Raw genomic sequence first — 16,119 nt, 5'->3', positions numbered from 1 at the left:
CCCTCATTGCTTAAACCAAGTGAGATGGTCCTAGCTCGGTGGTATGTCCAAACGACCGAGCTAGCATTGCCATGGCACAATGACAATGCAACCAAGCTAACAATGCTCATGTTACATTTATCCCGACGCTTTATGTGTAACATGTACCTCGGCTTCGCCTGTAGATCGCGCTAACCGTAGCTTACTTGGACCGAGCTACTCAACAGCCATGTCCTGGATAATACTATTACACAGTTTTGGTGCAATTTTCACACACTGTTGTTCGACCTGTGGGGCCCCATCACGGGTCCCGTTTTGATAATTTGAACCGTTTAATGTGTAAAACTCGTCGAGTACTATATGTTTGTAAAAAATCACATTGATCGGATATCGATAACTACATGATCAAATCAGTTTTGTATAAAAAAAATGGATGGTATTATAATTAATGTACGAGCAAGAAATAATCTTCTTGTATAATCCTATTGATCAAGTCCGCGCTCCTCCAAACGTCGTTGCTTTACTCCCTGAAAACACAAACGTTAGCTAGCCGGCGGGTGTGTGTCAGATACCTCTCCGATGCTTAAGTCAGCAAAATAGGCAAATAGACAAAAGCTCTGTGTATTCGAGAATCAAAGTTGTGTTACCTCTCCAAAGGTGATGTTGTGAGCTTTTATAGGTTCCGCATGGCACAATCCTTGTAGGACTCTTATTTCTCCATATAGAGTCCTCCTAGGAATCACACTCCTGAAAGATAATACTTATCCTTCAACACCTCCCTCACTGCTTAAACCAAGTGAGATGGTTCTAGCTCGGTGGTATGTCCAAACGACCGAGTTAGCATTGCCATGGCACAATGACAATGCAACCAAGCTAACAATACTCATGTTACATTTATCCCGGCGCTTTATGTGTAACATGTACCTCGGCTTCGCCTGTAGATCGCGCTAACCGTAGCTTACTTGGACCGAGCTACTCAACAGTAATGTCCTGAGTAGAAACCAAAAATACCTCGATTTAAGATGGTTTGACCGAGCTAACTGTCACCGCGCCGATCGAGCTAACCGGGCTATCTGCAAGGCTCCTCTGGACCGAACTAATTACAAGGCCTTTTTACTCCGCCCTTCTTACTGTGGCCCACAGAATGGCCCATTACCCAGCTTGGCCCAATTTACATATAAATTACCCTCTCAATTGCCCCTTAATTCCATCTACGCAGCATGATAGGGATTATCTTTTACCAGCCGAGCTAAAAACTTCAACTCTTCAACCGAGCTAAATCCACACTAAGCTTCCCATCTGTCCGGTCAAAACGTCTCTTCAGTCGCTGTAACTGAACCGTTTCTTATTCCAAGAACACGTGGCACACTATCATTGGCCCAATGCAGCTGTCACACCGTTTTCGTATTTCGTGTATCTTGAACGGTCCCGCCCAATTTCTCATTCTTTACACAAAAACTACTCATTTTGAATCTATCATGTCTACTATTCATCATTTTCTCTCTCTTTGAGCTTCTTCTCCTTTGTTCTCTTGCAACTGTGGAGCTCGTGTTCTTGCTGGGATCTTTTTCACCTTTGGTCCCTCCATTTTGAACTAGTATGTGACTCAAATCTCTTTCCTTTCCGTTGATTTTGCACTTGTTTTGTAATGCATAGCATGCGTTTTTGTATGATTTTCAAAAACACCTACTCCACTTTTGCTTCCATTTTCTGGAAAAAAAAAAACCTTTGTAACATAACCACTGTCTATATGAATAACCTGGGAAATGATAGTTTTGATTCAAAATCACACTCCAACCGAACTAGGACACTATTTGTATTAGGCACGACCCTGGCCGAACTAGATAACCGAACTAAAACTTCACGCCATACTTGTAGTTTCACTAGATCTTAAGTACCTTCTGTTTCAAGTAGCCAAGCTAGCTCACTGCCTTAGATTTGCGCAATACCATGCTAGAAAGCCTCAACCACCGACCGAACTATGACTTGGGGCTAAACCAGCTTCCTTGGTCAAAACCGAGCTAAGATTGCTGCCCCAATAGCCTTAACCACCGGCTGAACTATGACTTGGGGCTAAACCAACTTCGTTAGTCAAAACTGGACTAAGAATGCTGCCCCAAATGTTCAACCGGACTAAAGACCTTCGCTCAAACCGGGCTAAAAATGGACAATATCCCATGTAGCCGAGCTAGGACTTCATTTATCTTGCCTTTGTTTCTTTTAGCATGGTCCAATGATCTGTGCTTAACACCTTGCTTTTTCACTTTGCCGACTCTGACTAGGTTGCCCAGGCACTCCTTTGATCATCCAACCGAGATAACCAACGTCATTTCTCGACCGAGATGACACTTTAGCTAATTTAATCATAACTTAAGATCACATAGGGAAATATAGATTTTTGGTAAACACCCCAGGTGCTATGGCCGAGTTCCGAAGGGACTACCATATCCCTGATGATGTCCATATCACTCTAGCCGAACTAGATATCACACCTTGGGGAAACCTTGGTTTTGTTCCCTTTACCCTTCTTTCCATTGTAGAAACCGGGCTAAAATTCCCTGTACAGCCCCTTCTTTGCGAGTTCCTTAGACAAACCAACCTCTGCCCTACCCAACTTTCTACAAATTCATACCGCATAATAAATGGCATCGCCGAGCTAAACCGCCGGGCTGGCCTTAACCTCGGTTTAGCCGAGCTCTTCCATCAATATTCCATAGGGTCGGCCGAAGATGGCTGGGTTTACTATTTAAGAATAAGGCGCCAGAGTGAAAAGATAATAAAAAATACCCCGGATAAAGATGTGAACGATGATGATTTCTTCTAGGTATCTGGGAACTTTGAGGACCAACAAGCCCAGATCCCGGGTGACAGAATAAATTGGAACAAGGGTGTAGCTTGTAGGATTACCTCGGCTCAGTTCCATGCTTTTCTTTACTTTGGTTTCTTATCTTGAACCGTACTAACTGTTATCTTTTTTCCTTCATGCAAATTTGAACTTCCTTAAGTCTCAGTACAGCTACCCAAACTTAAACGCACTTCATGCCACACTTCGATATCCAAACAGAGGTTGGGCCGAGCTACTGAATTTTGAACCGACCTACCGATATAGTAGCCGCAGGAAGACCAGAGTGACCGATTTCCTCCTTGAACCTTTGCCAGAGCCAGATCCATCTTTGTCTCAAATCAATCTCATCCCACTAACGGCCGAACAGGAAATGGCCAAGAAGAGAGCCGTAAGAGCACTCCTCACCGAGACAAATCGGCCCGAGATACCACAAGCTGGTCAAACCCAGGAGACCGTGGTAGCCCTGCCATCCCATCAACCTGAATCGTCTCAGACTCGCAAACGCGCTCGGTCTTCCATTACCAAGCCATGCCTCGTTGATGAGAACGAAACTGTGCTTCCCCCAACCGAAGTACCGAGCCCACAACTTGAGAGCCCAGACTGAGCTAACTCTTCTGATTGGGCACCGAGATTAACATATCAGGACCGAGCCATCAGACCAACAGATTCAGTGGTGGCAGATAAAGATCACATGTTGGCCTTCAACCTGGCTAAGAGCGTGTGTCTGCCCCCTGATATGGATCACCACGCCCACCTTACCGAGCTAAAAGCTATCCGTTCGGCCACCAAATCAACGGTGCTGGTGAGTACTCTTTCCTTTGTTTTCCTGTTTTGTGCAACTGTTAGCTCGGTTCTCACTCAAAATTGCTTACCACATTTATGCAGGCCATGCAAAAGAACCAGATTGCTCATAAGCATGTGCTAGAGCTACGCAAAACAACAAGGCAAGCCGTAGCGGAGGCTGACAAGAAGACGGCCGAGCTAAACGAGGCCAATCAAAAAATGGCCGAGCTACAATCTGAGGTCGCCCACCTCACCGGCCTAGTTGACTTAGCCGAAGTGGACAAACAAAATGCTTTAACCGAGTTGAAGGATCGTTACCTGCGTGAGCTCACCACAGTTGAGCAGAACAAGAAGGCCGAAATAACTGAACTTGAGAAGAAGATTGGCGATGCGGAAGACCGTGGCTACAAAGAAGGTAAAGCAACCTATATCCTGCAGTGCGAAGCTGCCAAGGATCTAGTTTTCAAGTGTGGGTGGAAAGTGGCGGTGGAACAGCTCAGTCACGGTCCAGAGACTGAGGTTTTCCTGAACCCTCCATCGCACTTCATACCGAGCTGTATGGTGGAATATGCAGCCGCCATTCAACAAAAATTCCCTTGAATCTAAGGATGATGAAGAAGAGACCGTGCCTAACAATGCCCCGGTCATCAATGATCCTGCCATCCAGTCAGCTCAGGTTGACCCACCAGTGGAAGACCTGACAACCGAGTTACCAACTGAAACCGGGCTCCGACTTGAACTGAATGCTGATCTTGACGACCTGTTTGCTTGACTTTGTATTTTCTTCTTTTTACTTTTGGAAAGAAAACTGTAACCGGGCTGAAATCCCACCGTTTTGTAACTCTTGATTTGCACTTTCAACAAAATCTTCTCTTGTTCCAACTATTATTTCGGTTAACTGTCATGCATGTACTTTACTCTGTAATCTGAATGAAGTATAATATTCTATGGCCGAGATACTTTATCCTGGTCTTAACTTTGCAATCTAACTGGCCATACCTGCCAACCTCTTCAGCCTAGATCCTTATCTCGGCTGAAGAACAATAAGGGTTAGTTTTTCCAGCCAACCTCTTCAGCCTAGATCCTTATCTCGGCTGAAGAGCAATAAGTGTTGGTTTTTCCAACCAACCTCTTCAGCTGAGATCCTTACCTCGGTTGAAGAACAATAAGTGTTGGTTTTTCCAGCCAACCTCTTCAGCCTAGATCCTAATCTTAGCTGAAGAGAGCTCAAAGTTGGTTTTTCCTGCCAACTCTGAGTGAAGTGTTTGGTTATTCCTGCCAAACGTCCCGCAGCCTGGATCCTTATCCTGGGCTTAGGAGGGGTGTTGGTTTTTCTAGCCGACCTTTAAGTTGGTTATTCCTGCCAACCTAGAGTAAAGTGCTTGGTTATTCCGACCAAACGTCCTGTAGCCTGGATCTTTATCCTGGGCTTAGGAGAGGTGTTGGTTTTTCCAGCCAACCTCTAAGTTGGTTATTCCTGCCAACCTAGAGTAAAGTATTTGGTTATTCCGACCAAACGTCTTGCAGCCTGGATCCTTATCCTGGGCTTAGGAGGGGTGTTGGTTTTTCCTACCAACCTCTAAGTTGGTTATTCCTGCTAACCTAAAGTAAAGTGTTTGGTTATTCCTGCCAAACGTCCTACAGCCTGGATCCTTATCCTAGGCTTAGGGGGGGTGTTGGTTATTCCAGCCAACTTCTTCAACACTGATCCTAATCTTAGCTGAAGAGAGTGTGAAGTTGGTTATTCCGGCCAACTATGCTTTCAGTGCGCCTAACTCACTAAAACAATCTTTTACAGAAGGAAACAACTATACTGAAAAGAAACTACTTGTTTTATTGAGAAAGAAAAAATTACAAGTACTTGAAAGAAAAGATAAAAATAAAATAGTTTGAGATTGACAGTGTTCCATGGCCTGGGAATGGCTTTGATGTCTTCATCTTCCAAGTGGTATGCCCCTTTTCCTGCTAATTCAACCACCTTGTAAGGTCCTTCCCAATTATGCCTTAACTTGCCATCTCCGGGTACCAAGGTGCTGCCCATCACTTTGTGCAGTACCCAATCTCTGATTTTGAATTGTCTTGAATGTACTATTTTGTTATACTTTCTGGACAACTCTTGCTGGTATGAGACAATGTGAACCAGTGCTCTTTCTCTTCTTTCTTCTGCAAGGTCGATCTCTAATGCTATGGCTTTACCATTTAAGTCCGGGTCAAAATTTTGGCTTCTGATGGTGGGGAGGCCAATTTCTAGTGGGATTACTGCTTCCATGTCGTAGGTTAAGGAGAATGGTATTTCTCTAGTTGATCATCGAGGTGGGTACGGTAAGCCCATAAAACATGAGGAAGCTCCTCGGCCCACTTTCCTTTTGCTTTCTCTAACCTTTTCTTCAATCCATCCAAGATAACTTTGTTTGATGCTTCTACCTGGCCATTTGCTTGGGGGTATGCCGGTGTAAAGTTTTAGAATTCTATCTTGTACTCCTCACAAAAGCCTCTAAAAATTTTACCGTAGAACTAAGTGCCATTGTTTGATATTAGAGCCTTGGGTATGCCAAACCGGGTGATGATATTCTTCCAGACGAACTTCTTTACATCTTTCTCCTTTATTGATGCTAGTGCTTCTGCCTCCACCCATTTTGTGAAGTAGTCTGTTGCTGCTAGAAAGAACTTTCTGTTACTGGGTGCTATCAGAAGTGGTCCTACTATGTCCAAGCCCCATATTGCGAAGGGCCATGGGCTAGTTAGTGGTAGAAGCTCTCTGGCCGGTTGATGTATTTGGTGTGCTAACTTCTGACATTTCTCGCAGTTCTTGACATACTTCTCCGAATTTTCTTGCATGTAAGGCCACCAATATCCCTGCGAAATTGCTCTGTAAGCCAATGATCTCCCCCCTTGGTGGCTTCCGCATACGCCTTCGTGAATCTTGAACAGGAATGCTTCGACCTTGTTGGGATGGACACACTTCAGGTAAGGTCTTGTGAAGGATTTCTTGTGCAAGGCCATTGATGGGGAGAGCCAAAATCACTGTGACTTTGCTCTTATCTTGTTGGCCTCCTTCTTCTCTTCGGGTAAAATGCCGTCTTTTAGGAACACTATAATGGGATCCATCCATGAAGGGCCTAGTTCGGCACAACATATTTCTTCTACTTCAGGTTCTTCAATGCTTGGTCTGGGTAGGAAGTCGATCAGTAGTGGATGTGGGATTGATGTATCTGCCATTGAAGCAAAGCCTACTAGTTCGTCTGCTCTGCTATTTTCTTCTCTGCCAATCTACTCTATCCGCACTACTTCGAACTTTACGATCTCTTTTCTGACTAACTCTTGGTACTTAGCCATCCTTTGCTTCGTAGTCACCTAAAATTTGGTTTACCACCAACTGTGATTCACTGTAAACCATTAGCTCGGTGGCCTTCATGTAGAGTGGTGATTTTAGTCCTACTAGAAGTGCTTCATATTCCGCTTTGTTGTTTGATGCTGGGAAGCCAAGGTTGATTGTCTATTCCACTACTAGGCCATCCGGTGAGATGAGGACTATGCCGAGTCCTGCACCGTGCCTATTGGACGCTCCATCCACAAAGAGCTTCCACATATCTCTAACGAACAGCTTCCAGCAAGTAGAGGGATCGGATGATACCTTGGGGTCCTGAGTGTTGCTGGTGTTTTCTTCAAAGTCCACACTTACTGTTTGCCCCTCGCTATCTGATTGTACCAAGTCTGTATTTGTTGATGGGTCTTTACTTGGTGCAACATGGTTTGTTTCTCCCTCCTTTTGTTCACTCTGGTCTATCTTAGGATGTGGCTGGGTATCCCGATTCAGGGGTTACGCGCTTCCTGCGGCGCTTTCTATCCCCATTTCGGTGGCACCAGCCAAGTCAATTGGGCAGATGTGATGGCTTCCTGGGGTGAATTCTGCTACAAAGTCTGCCAATGCTTGGGCTTTTATTGTGGCTCTGGGTTGAAACTTGATATCGTACTGTCCCAGTTCCACCGCCCACTTCAAGATTCGCTCAGAAAAGTTCGCCCTCTCAAACAAAGCTTTTAATGGAAAAGCTGTGAGGATGATTATGGTGTGGGCGTGAAAGTAGTGCGACAACTTCCTTGAGGCCATCATCAAGGCTAAGGCCAGTTTTTCCAATGGTAAGTACCTGGTTTCTACGCCTAGCAATGTCTTGCTGACATAAAAGATGGGCAGATGTTGGATTCCTTCCGCTCGGACCAACACTGCGCTAATTGCGTGCTGTGAGACTGCCAGGTACAAAAATAGTTCTTCTCCAAGTACTGGGGTCACTAGCAGCAGTGGAGAAGACATGTATTCTTTCAAACTTTCAAGGGCGCGGTCGCATTCTTCATCCCACTCAAACTTGGCCTTTAATGCTTGAAAAAATTGTCGACATCTGTCTGACGACAGACTTATGAATCGGTTTAGCTCGACTGCCATACCAGTGAGATGTTGTACTTCTTTCACTGAGTTGGGCCTCTCTAAATCCTGAATTGCTTTGATCTAAGAAGGGTCTGCCTTTATACCTCGGTTGGTCACCAGGAAGCCTAGGAATTTTCCTGATCCTACGCCGATTGCACACTTAGATGCATTAAGGCGCAACTTGTGCTTCTTTAGGATCTGAAACATCTCACCTAGGTCCCTGAGATGGTTATTCTCATCCTTGCTTTTGACTACCATATCGTTGATGTAAGCCTCCATTGTTCTGCCTAACAATGGCTCAAACATCTTGGTGATCATCCGCTGGAATGTTGCCCCTGCGTTGGGCATGACCTTGTAGCAATACAGTCCTCTTGGCGTTGTAAAGGATATGACCTCCTGGTCTGGTTCATACATAGCGATCTGATGGTAATCTCTGTACGCATCAAGAAAGCTAAGTCGACTGTGTCCTGCCGTTAGGTCTACCAATTGGTCTATCCGTGGTAGGGGAAAACTGTCTTTTGGGCACGCCTTGTTGACTGTTTTGTAGTCCACGCAGACACGCCATTTTCCATTCTTCTTTGGCACCACTACTGTATTGGATATCCACTTGGGATAGTGCACTTCTCTGATAGCTCCTGCCTTTAGAAGGTTTCCCACTTCTTCCTCCACTATCTCGGTGTGGTGGAGTGCTGATCTGCGAGTGCGCTGTATGATTGGTCTTGCAATTGGGTAGACATTCAATTGGTGACAGATGAAGTTTGGGTCAATGCCAGGCATGTCATACGGCGTCCAGGCAAACACTTCGATGTTAGAGGTCAAGAATTCCATGACCTCTATTCTCTTGGTGCTGGACATAGATGAGCCAAGCAGAAAGAACTTTTTCAGGTCCTTTTTATCTATTCTTACCTGTACCAAGTCTTCCACTTCCTTTTGTTCAGCGGCTTTACCAACATCCGCAAACAATTCATTGCTCTCAGGTTCTTCCACCATCTAAACAAACCCTTTGGCAGCTCGGCTGCCATTTACTTTAACGAAGCACTACTTGGACATAATTTTGTCTCTAAAGACCTCTTCAATTACTCCGGCTTCATTGGGGAACCGCATTACTTGATGGTAGCTTGACACTACCGATCGCATGGCATGCAACCATGTCCTCCCCGAGATTATGTTGTAAGTGGAAGGGACTTTCAATACCCAGAATTCCACTTGTTTCATCATGCTTCCTGCTCTAACTGGGAGGATAATCTTGCCAACAGGCCACTCTGGCATTGAGTTGAATCCAATCAGGGGAGATACGGCAGGTGACAAGTCTTTGTTCTCCAGTTTCAGTTGTTTGAAGGTTTTGTAATACATTATCTCACATGAGCTCCCTTGGTCAATCAAAATTCGCTTGACGTCGTAATCCTTGATGCGGAGGGTGACGATCAGTGCATTGTTGTGAGGGCAATATATCCTTGCCAAGTCTCTGTCTAAAAAAGACATGACGTTCGTGGCCTCTGTTCTCCCCATTTTAATGGTGGGCTACGCACTTAATACCTCCTTTAAGTGCTCAGCCTTCTTTATTATTCCCCTAAACTCACATACTCGCTTAGGTTCGAATACCCCATGTATTACGTTTATCACGCCTTGAGGTGTTGCGTCGATCGGCGTTCTGTCTAGGTGATCGTGGTTTTGGGGGGCTAGCTGCGTCCCTCCCTTAATGTACTGGTCCAGATGTCCAGCTACCACTAACTCTTCCAGATGCTGTCTCAATGGCGTGCAATTTTCAGTGCGGTGCCCTTTTTCCTTATGGAAGGTGCACCGCGATTTTTCGTCATAATCCTTTTGCGCTTCCCCTAGTTTAGCTGGCCATTGAACGAAAGGTTCATCGCATATCGCGCTGAGAATCTGATAGATCAGTTTTTTGAACACTGTGGTAATGGCAGTGAGGACTCTCAACCACCTTTTATCGTGGTCCTCTCCGTTGTCCCGCCTGCCTCGTCCGTTTTTGCTTGGACGTTCTACCGCGTTGACTTTTGCCGAGGTCTTTTTATCTGGTATTGCGGTTGTACCAGACTTTGTTTTAGCACGGGCGCCATCCTCCTCCACCCGAATGTGCTGGTGTACCCTCTCCATTAAGGCTTCCATTGTGAGGGGGGGTGTCATGGTGATTGAGTCCCTCAACCTGTTTCCGACTGGAAAATCTCTTTTGTACTACGCGATGGCGAGATTTGTAGGGCAATCTCCTATCTGGTTGAAGGTCTCTCAATACGACTATTGTAGGATCTCAACGTCTCCTTGTCGCCCATGTTTATGGAGAATAACTGATCGATCTGTACTGGCGTCTTGGTGTTCTTTCTGAACCTTGTCACGAACGCCTCTGCTAGTTGCGCCCAGGAGGTTATGCTGCTTTCTGGTAGCCTTTCGAACCAGGTTAAACCTAGGTCGCCAAGGCTGGATGGGAATAGGATGCACATCAAAGCCTCGTTCCGCCGGTATACTGCCATGACCTAGCGAAAGTGGCTTAGGTGCATATAAGGGTCTGTCTTTCCCTCGTAAGTCGTAAATTTAGGCTGGATGAAGCCTGAAGGTAATGGTGCGTTCTTAATCGCCGGAACGAACGGCGAGCTATGTAACCTTGCCAATGCTTTATCTGTTGGTTCGTAGGCAAGGTGCGGTATTGGCATTCCTACCTCGACGCTTCTGTGTGTCCGAGGAGCCAACCGCTGAAGGGCTGAAACTCTGTGCGGGTCGCGTGCCTTGGCATTCTCCTTCCGTCGTGCCCTTTCTTCAAGCACAGTCCATAAGTCGGACGATCTAGGCAACTCTGTTTGCCTGGATGATGTCTGGTGCGTATGTGAGGGCCGATAGGTGCTTCCCTCAGTGTAAGACCTCAATGATCTCGTTCTCTCAGACTTGAAGTAACGAGTCTTGGAAGTCCTTGATTGAGTGTCGCCTGTTCTGAGGCTCCTACTCTCTGCTTGTGATGGCGTGGTATGCCTACCACGATCTTCTGAGAGGCGATGAGGCATATTGCTTTTGCGCCTCTCTCCTGTCGCCACCCTTTTCCTTTTTATTTGGCGCTTCATCAATTCCATGTCTGCCGCCATCTTCCTGATTAACTCGTCCTGCTCCTTTACCCGATCCTTCAAAACTTGAGGGTCGATCCTCCGCCTCTGCCTATCGGAACTTGATGAGTGACGGGGGCTGTTACCCCGCCTCCCCCATGCATCCCTCTGGGGGTTCTGTCGCTGGGGCTCTAAATCTGCCATGGGAGGGATGGAAGGCAAACCTTCGCGCCTCCCACCTCCCTCGGGGGTTTGTCTGTTAATGGCGGACTGCGACAAATCTTCATTGTGTGCCATTGCGTCTAATCTTGCGAGGAAAATTTTGATCAAGAGGTTTTGTTCTTTCTGTGATTCCCACAGACAGCGCCAATTGTACGAGCAAGAAATAATCTTCTCGTATAATCCTGTTGATCAAGTCCGCGCTTCTCCAAATGTCGTTGCTTTACTCCCTGAAAACACAAACGTGAGCTAGCCGGCGGGTGTGTGCCGGATATCTCTCCGATGCCTAAGTCAGCAAAATAGGCAAATAGACAAAAGCTCTGTGTATTCGAGAATCAAAGTTGTGTTACCTCTCCAAAGGTGATGTTGTGAGCTTTTATAGGTTCCGCATGGCACAATCCTTGTAGGACTCTTATTCCTCCATGTAGAGTCCTCCTAGGAATCACACTCCTGAAGGATAATGCTTATCCTTCAATACCCCCCTCACTGCTTAAACCAAGTGAGATGGTCCTAGCTCGGTGGTATGTCCAAACGACCGAGCTAGCATTGCCATGGTATAATGACAATGCAACCAAGCTAACAATACTCATGTTACATTTATCTCGACGCTTTATGTGTAACATGTACCTCGGTTTCGCCTGTAGACCGCGCTAACCGTAGCGTACTTGGACCGAGCTAGTCAACAGCAATGTCCTGAGTAGAAACCAAAAATATCTCGGTTTAAGATGGTTTGACCGAGCTAACTGTCACCGCGCTGACCGTGGTGACCGAGTTAATCGGGCTATCTGCAAGGCTCCTCTGGACCGGACTAATTACAAGGCCTTTTTACTCCGCCCTTCTTACTGTAGCCCACAGAATGACCCATTACCCAGTTCGGCCCAATTTACATATAAATTACCCTCTGAATTAACGATTGAAAAAAAAAATCTGATCAGATAGCTATCGATATCCGATCAACGTGATTTTTTATAGATATATAATACTCGACGAGTTCTACACATTGAACGGTTTAGATTATCAAAATGGGACCCATGATGATCCCCACGGGCCGAACAAAACCGTCCAGTGCAATGCCCGAAAAGTAGCCAATAATTTCTTACTATCATTTCCGCTATGCAGATTGTACGGCTGTGGCCCACACATCTCTAATCTTCTCCTACACACTTCTTTATACAATTTTTAATACACATTTTTTTATAAAAAAGTCAAAAAGTTAACCAGACATCCATATTTTTTTTCGTTAACTTTTTAGTCTAAAAAGACAAAAAGTACACTTATTTAGGACACTCCAAACAACCCCAGTCAAATATATATATATTTTTTTCTCTTTGTTATATCGGTCTCCTGACTTAATGAATACACCTGTATGTACATATTTGAAGATAATTGAGATGCACAAATTGAACATTACTGCAGCATCGTGGTGGAGTGTGAGTTAATTATATGTACTTTTTTGAAATTATTATTTGAAAAATACTTGAGACATCTAATTTATCGTCTCTAGAAATTACTTTTAATGATGTGTTTGATAAGTGAAAATTTTTGATTTATTAAATATTTCACAATGTAAGAACTAACCTTTAAAATTATTGGTTGCTCCAGGGACACAACGTAATTATGCCCCTATCCAATCACAAATTACCATGCCCCCTCATGTTTTTCAATTATTCAGTATAAAATCGTGCGTGTCACTCTTTTTATCAATCACAATACATGTGAAGCGCCACATGGTGCTGCTCGTGGACCAATCAATAACTTTTCGTCTAACGTAATGCCACGTTATTATGGCTGGTTTAGTTAATGCTGTGTATTTTTTGAACAAAATATTGAGAGGATTTATAAACGAGAAAGCAGACTTCTTGTGAGAATCATCAAGAACACGTTTTGTACTCTTTTATTTTATTTTATTTCATTATTTTATTGTAGTCTCTAGTCGACACAATAACTGTTGGGTTGACTCCCTGCACTGTGCCTGGGGTCAAGATGAACTGTCCACAACAACAATATTTTTTAAAAGCCTCTTGAGCTTTGATCTGAGGGATGCATTGCATGCATGCTCTCATTATTTTAGAGCTACAAAATCCCAATCATGATTGTTAATAGCATAACGTCTTCTGTTCATTGTGCTGTATTCATAATAGCAGTGTCAGTATGCACAGTAGCTATTGTTCTTATTACAGCGCCAGAATCTGCGAAAGCATCGCCATTTTCACCTCTGTCAATAGAGGCGAAAGCTCTACTCGATAGCGGTTGGTGGGAAAACTTTGCTTCAGCAAATCACTGCGAGTTGATGGGCGTCACCTGCAATGAGGTAGGAAGTGTCACTCGGATTGACTTTTCTTCTTCCCATTCTCTCCCTGGAAAGCTTGAAAACATGAATTGGGCTTCCTTACCAAACCTTGAATATCTCAATCTCAGCAATTGTTTCTCAACTGGAAGCGTAAGCATACCTGACGAAATCGGTACTCTGTCAAAGCTCATGTACCTTGATCTCTCTTACAACTATTATCTTCAAGGTTTGCTACCCCTTACCTTGGGAACCGCACCCAACTAGTACACCTTAACATATCTAATACTGACATCACTGGTACAATTCCTGGTCAATTAACTAATCTAATCTTTCTGTGTCTCTCTTCGAATCGACTTAGCGGTACCATCCCTCCAGATTTAGGGAAGCTAAGCAATATGGTTGAGATGTATATAAGTAATAACATCCTTAGTGGTCTAATTCCTCCAGAAATAGGGCATTTGACCCAATTGGCTCACTTGGACCACCTTAGCCATAACTTTCTTATAGGTAAGTTCCCATCTTCTATAGGTCAATTGATTAACTTGAACTTTCTTGATGTGTCTGCAAATCAGATCAATGACAACATACCTCCTGAACTTGGGCATTTTCCCAGAAAAATTCAATATCTGGACCTCTCTAACAATTTGCTTAGCGAGCCAATCCCAAAAGAGCTACAACAACTCTGCTATTTGGAGTACTTAATATTGGGTAGTAATAATTTGAATGGAACAATACCTGTTGGACTTGCATGTTTGCCATGGTTAAAGCAATTAGATCTATCCCACAATAATCTTTCTGGCAAAGTCTCATATTGCCTTTGCAACTTAATAGTTCATGACTTCTCATACAATCTGCTTGAGCATCAAATCTCAGGTAGATCTCTGTATTCATGTCCATCCCAAGCATAAGCCGTTTCCAAAATTGCATCCTGTAGAGTCAATGATTCCTCTTCCTATTGCTCTTCTTCCAGAAAAAAAGAAAGAGTACCTATGCTTATGTTCCTAATGTCTCTCCCTATCGCAATTTTCCTTGCCTTACTTGCATTCGCATTTGCATGCTTTCGTTGTCGAAAGACCCAAAAAATCCAAACTGAGGCAAGATCAAATAAAAATGGGGATATTTGCTCAATATGGAATTATGATAGAAGAATTGCATATGAAGACATCATTGAAGCAACAAACAACTTTCACATCAAATATTGCATTGGAATTGGCAGTTATAGAAGTGTGTATAAACCTTGGTTGCCAAGTGGCAAAGTAGTTGCCTTGAAGAAACTCCATCGTTTGGAAGCAGAGGAGCAAAAGTTAACTAATATATGACACCGAAACATAGTAAAGCTTTATGGGTTCTGTCTGCACAACAGATGCATGTTCCTGGTGTATGAGTACATGGAAAGGGGAAACTTGTTTCGTGCCTTAAGAATTGATGCCCAAGCTATTGAATTAGGATGGACTCGGAGGGTAAACATCATTAAAGCAATATCACATGCTCTGTCATACTTGCATCATGAATGCACCCCACCTAATGTTCACCGAGACATATCGAGCAACAACATTCTGTTGAATTCTGAATTGGAGGCTTGCGTTTCTGACTTTGGCACTGCTAGATTGTTGTATCCCAATTCATTGAATCAAACTGTAATTGCAGGCACTTATGGATATATTGCCCCAGGTTGCAAAGTTACTTTTTCCTCTATACATAAATTATTATTGTTATTTTTTAAAAAAGAGCAAAAAAATGGTCTGACATGTTTAAATATTAGTAATTTTTTTCAAACTCAATTATTCATGATAGATAAAAATTTCATGGAATCACACTAAATTAACTTTTTTTCATTGATCTTTTTGTTTGTGCAGAATTTGCCTACACCATAGTAGTGACTGAAAAGTGTGACGTTTGTAGCTTTGGAGTGGTGGCCCTAGAAACAATCATGGGAAGGCATCCATGAGAACTGCTCTCATTGTTGGCATCGTCCTCTGCTCAAAACATAATGCTAATTGATATCTTAGACCCGCGCCTTCCATCTCCGACTAATCCAGTGGCAGTAAGGAACATTATTCTAGTTGCTGCAGTGGCATTTGCATGCGTGCGTTCTGAGCCGAGATCTTGTCCAAAAATGCAAAGCGTATCTCTTGAGTTTCTTTTTGTAGGAAGACTTTAGCTACACCTCTTCATGCAATTTCACTGCTGCAGCTATGGAATCCAGAAATTTTACATCCGCAATCATCTAACGTAATACATCCACGATCATTAGTGCAATGAATCCTACATGAATCTATTAATATCTAACAATTATAAATGTATCATATCAATCAAGTAATAAATAAAATATGATATATATATATATATATAATTAGTGTAGCTGCAATCAGAACGCTAATTCCATAATTAGGATGGCTTTCAGAGTGGATAGTAAGGCTGAATGCAACTTGTCCAAATGTGATGCTATGTGTGCCAGTCCAAGGGGCTGAAGGAATGAGATTTAATTAATTTGTCTAAGCCTTTTTTTTTTTTTTTGGGTGTTATATATTGGTCT

The 16,119-nt window shown here is 43.7% G+C and overlaps 1 pseudogene across 1 annotated transcript; it reads left to right on the top strand.

The window, feature by feature from the left end:
• Window positions 1-14,494: 14,494 nt before the first annotated feature.
• Window positions 14,495-15,674, top strand: LOC114310915 (MDIS1-interacting receptor like kinase 2-like; annotated as a pseudogene). Its single transcript, XR_014347040.1, has 2 exons — window positions 14,495-15,254; window positions 15,440-15,674. The product of XR_014347040.1 is annotated as an MDIS1-interacting receptor like kinase 2-like (transcript).
• The last annotated feature ends 445 nt before the right edge of the window (window positions 15,675-16,119 follow it).

Source organism: Camellia sinensis, chromosome 1 (genome assembly GCF_055761805.1).
Source record: "Camellia sinensis isolate YWXY chromosome 1, ASM5576180v1, whole genome shotgun sequence".
NCBI lineage: Eukaryota > Viridiplantae > Streptophyta > Magnoliopsida > Ericales > Theaceae > Camellia > Camellia sinensis.
Note: the sequence above shows the minus strand (reverse complement) of the source record. Positions and strands in the feature narration are given on the sequence as shown.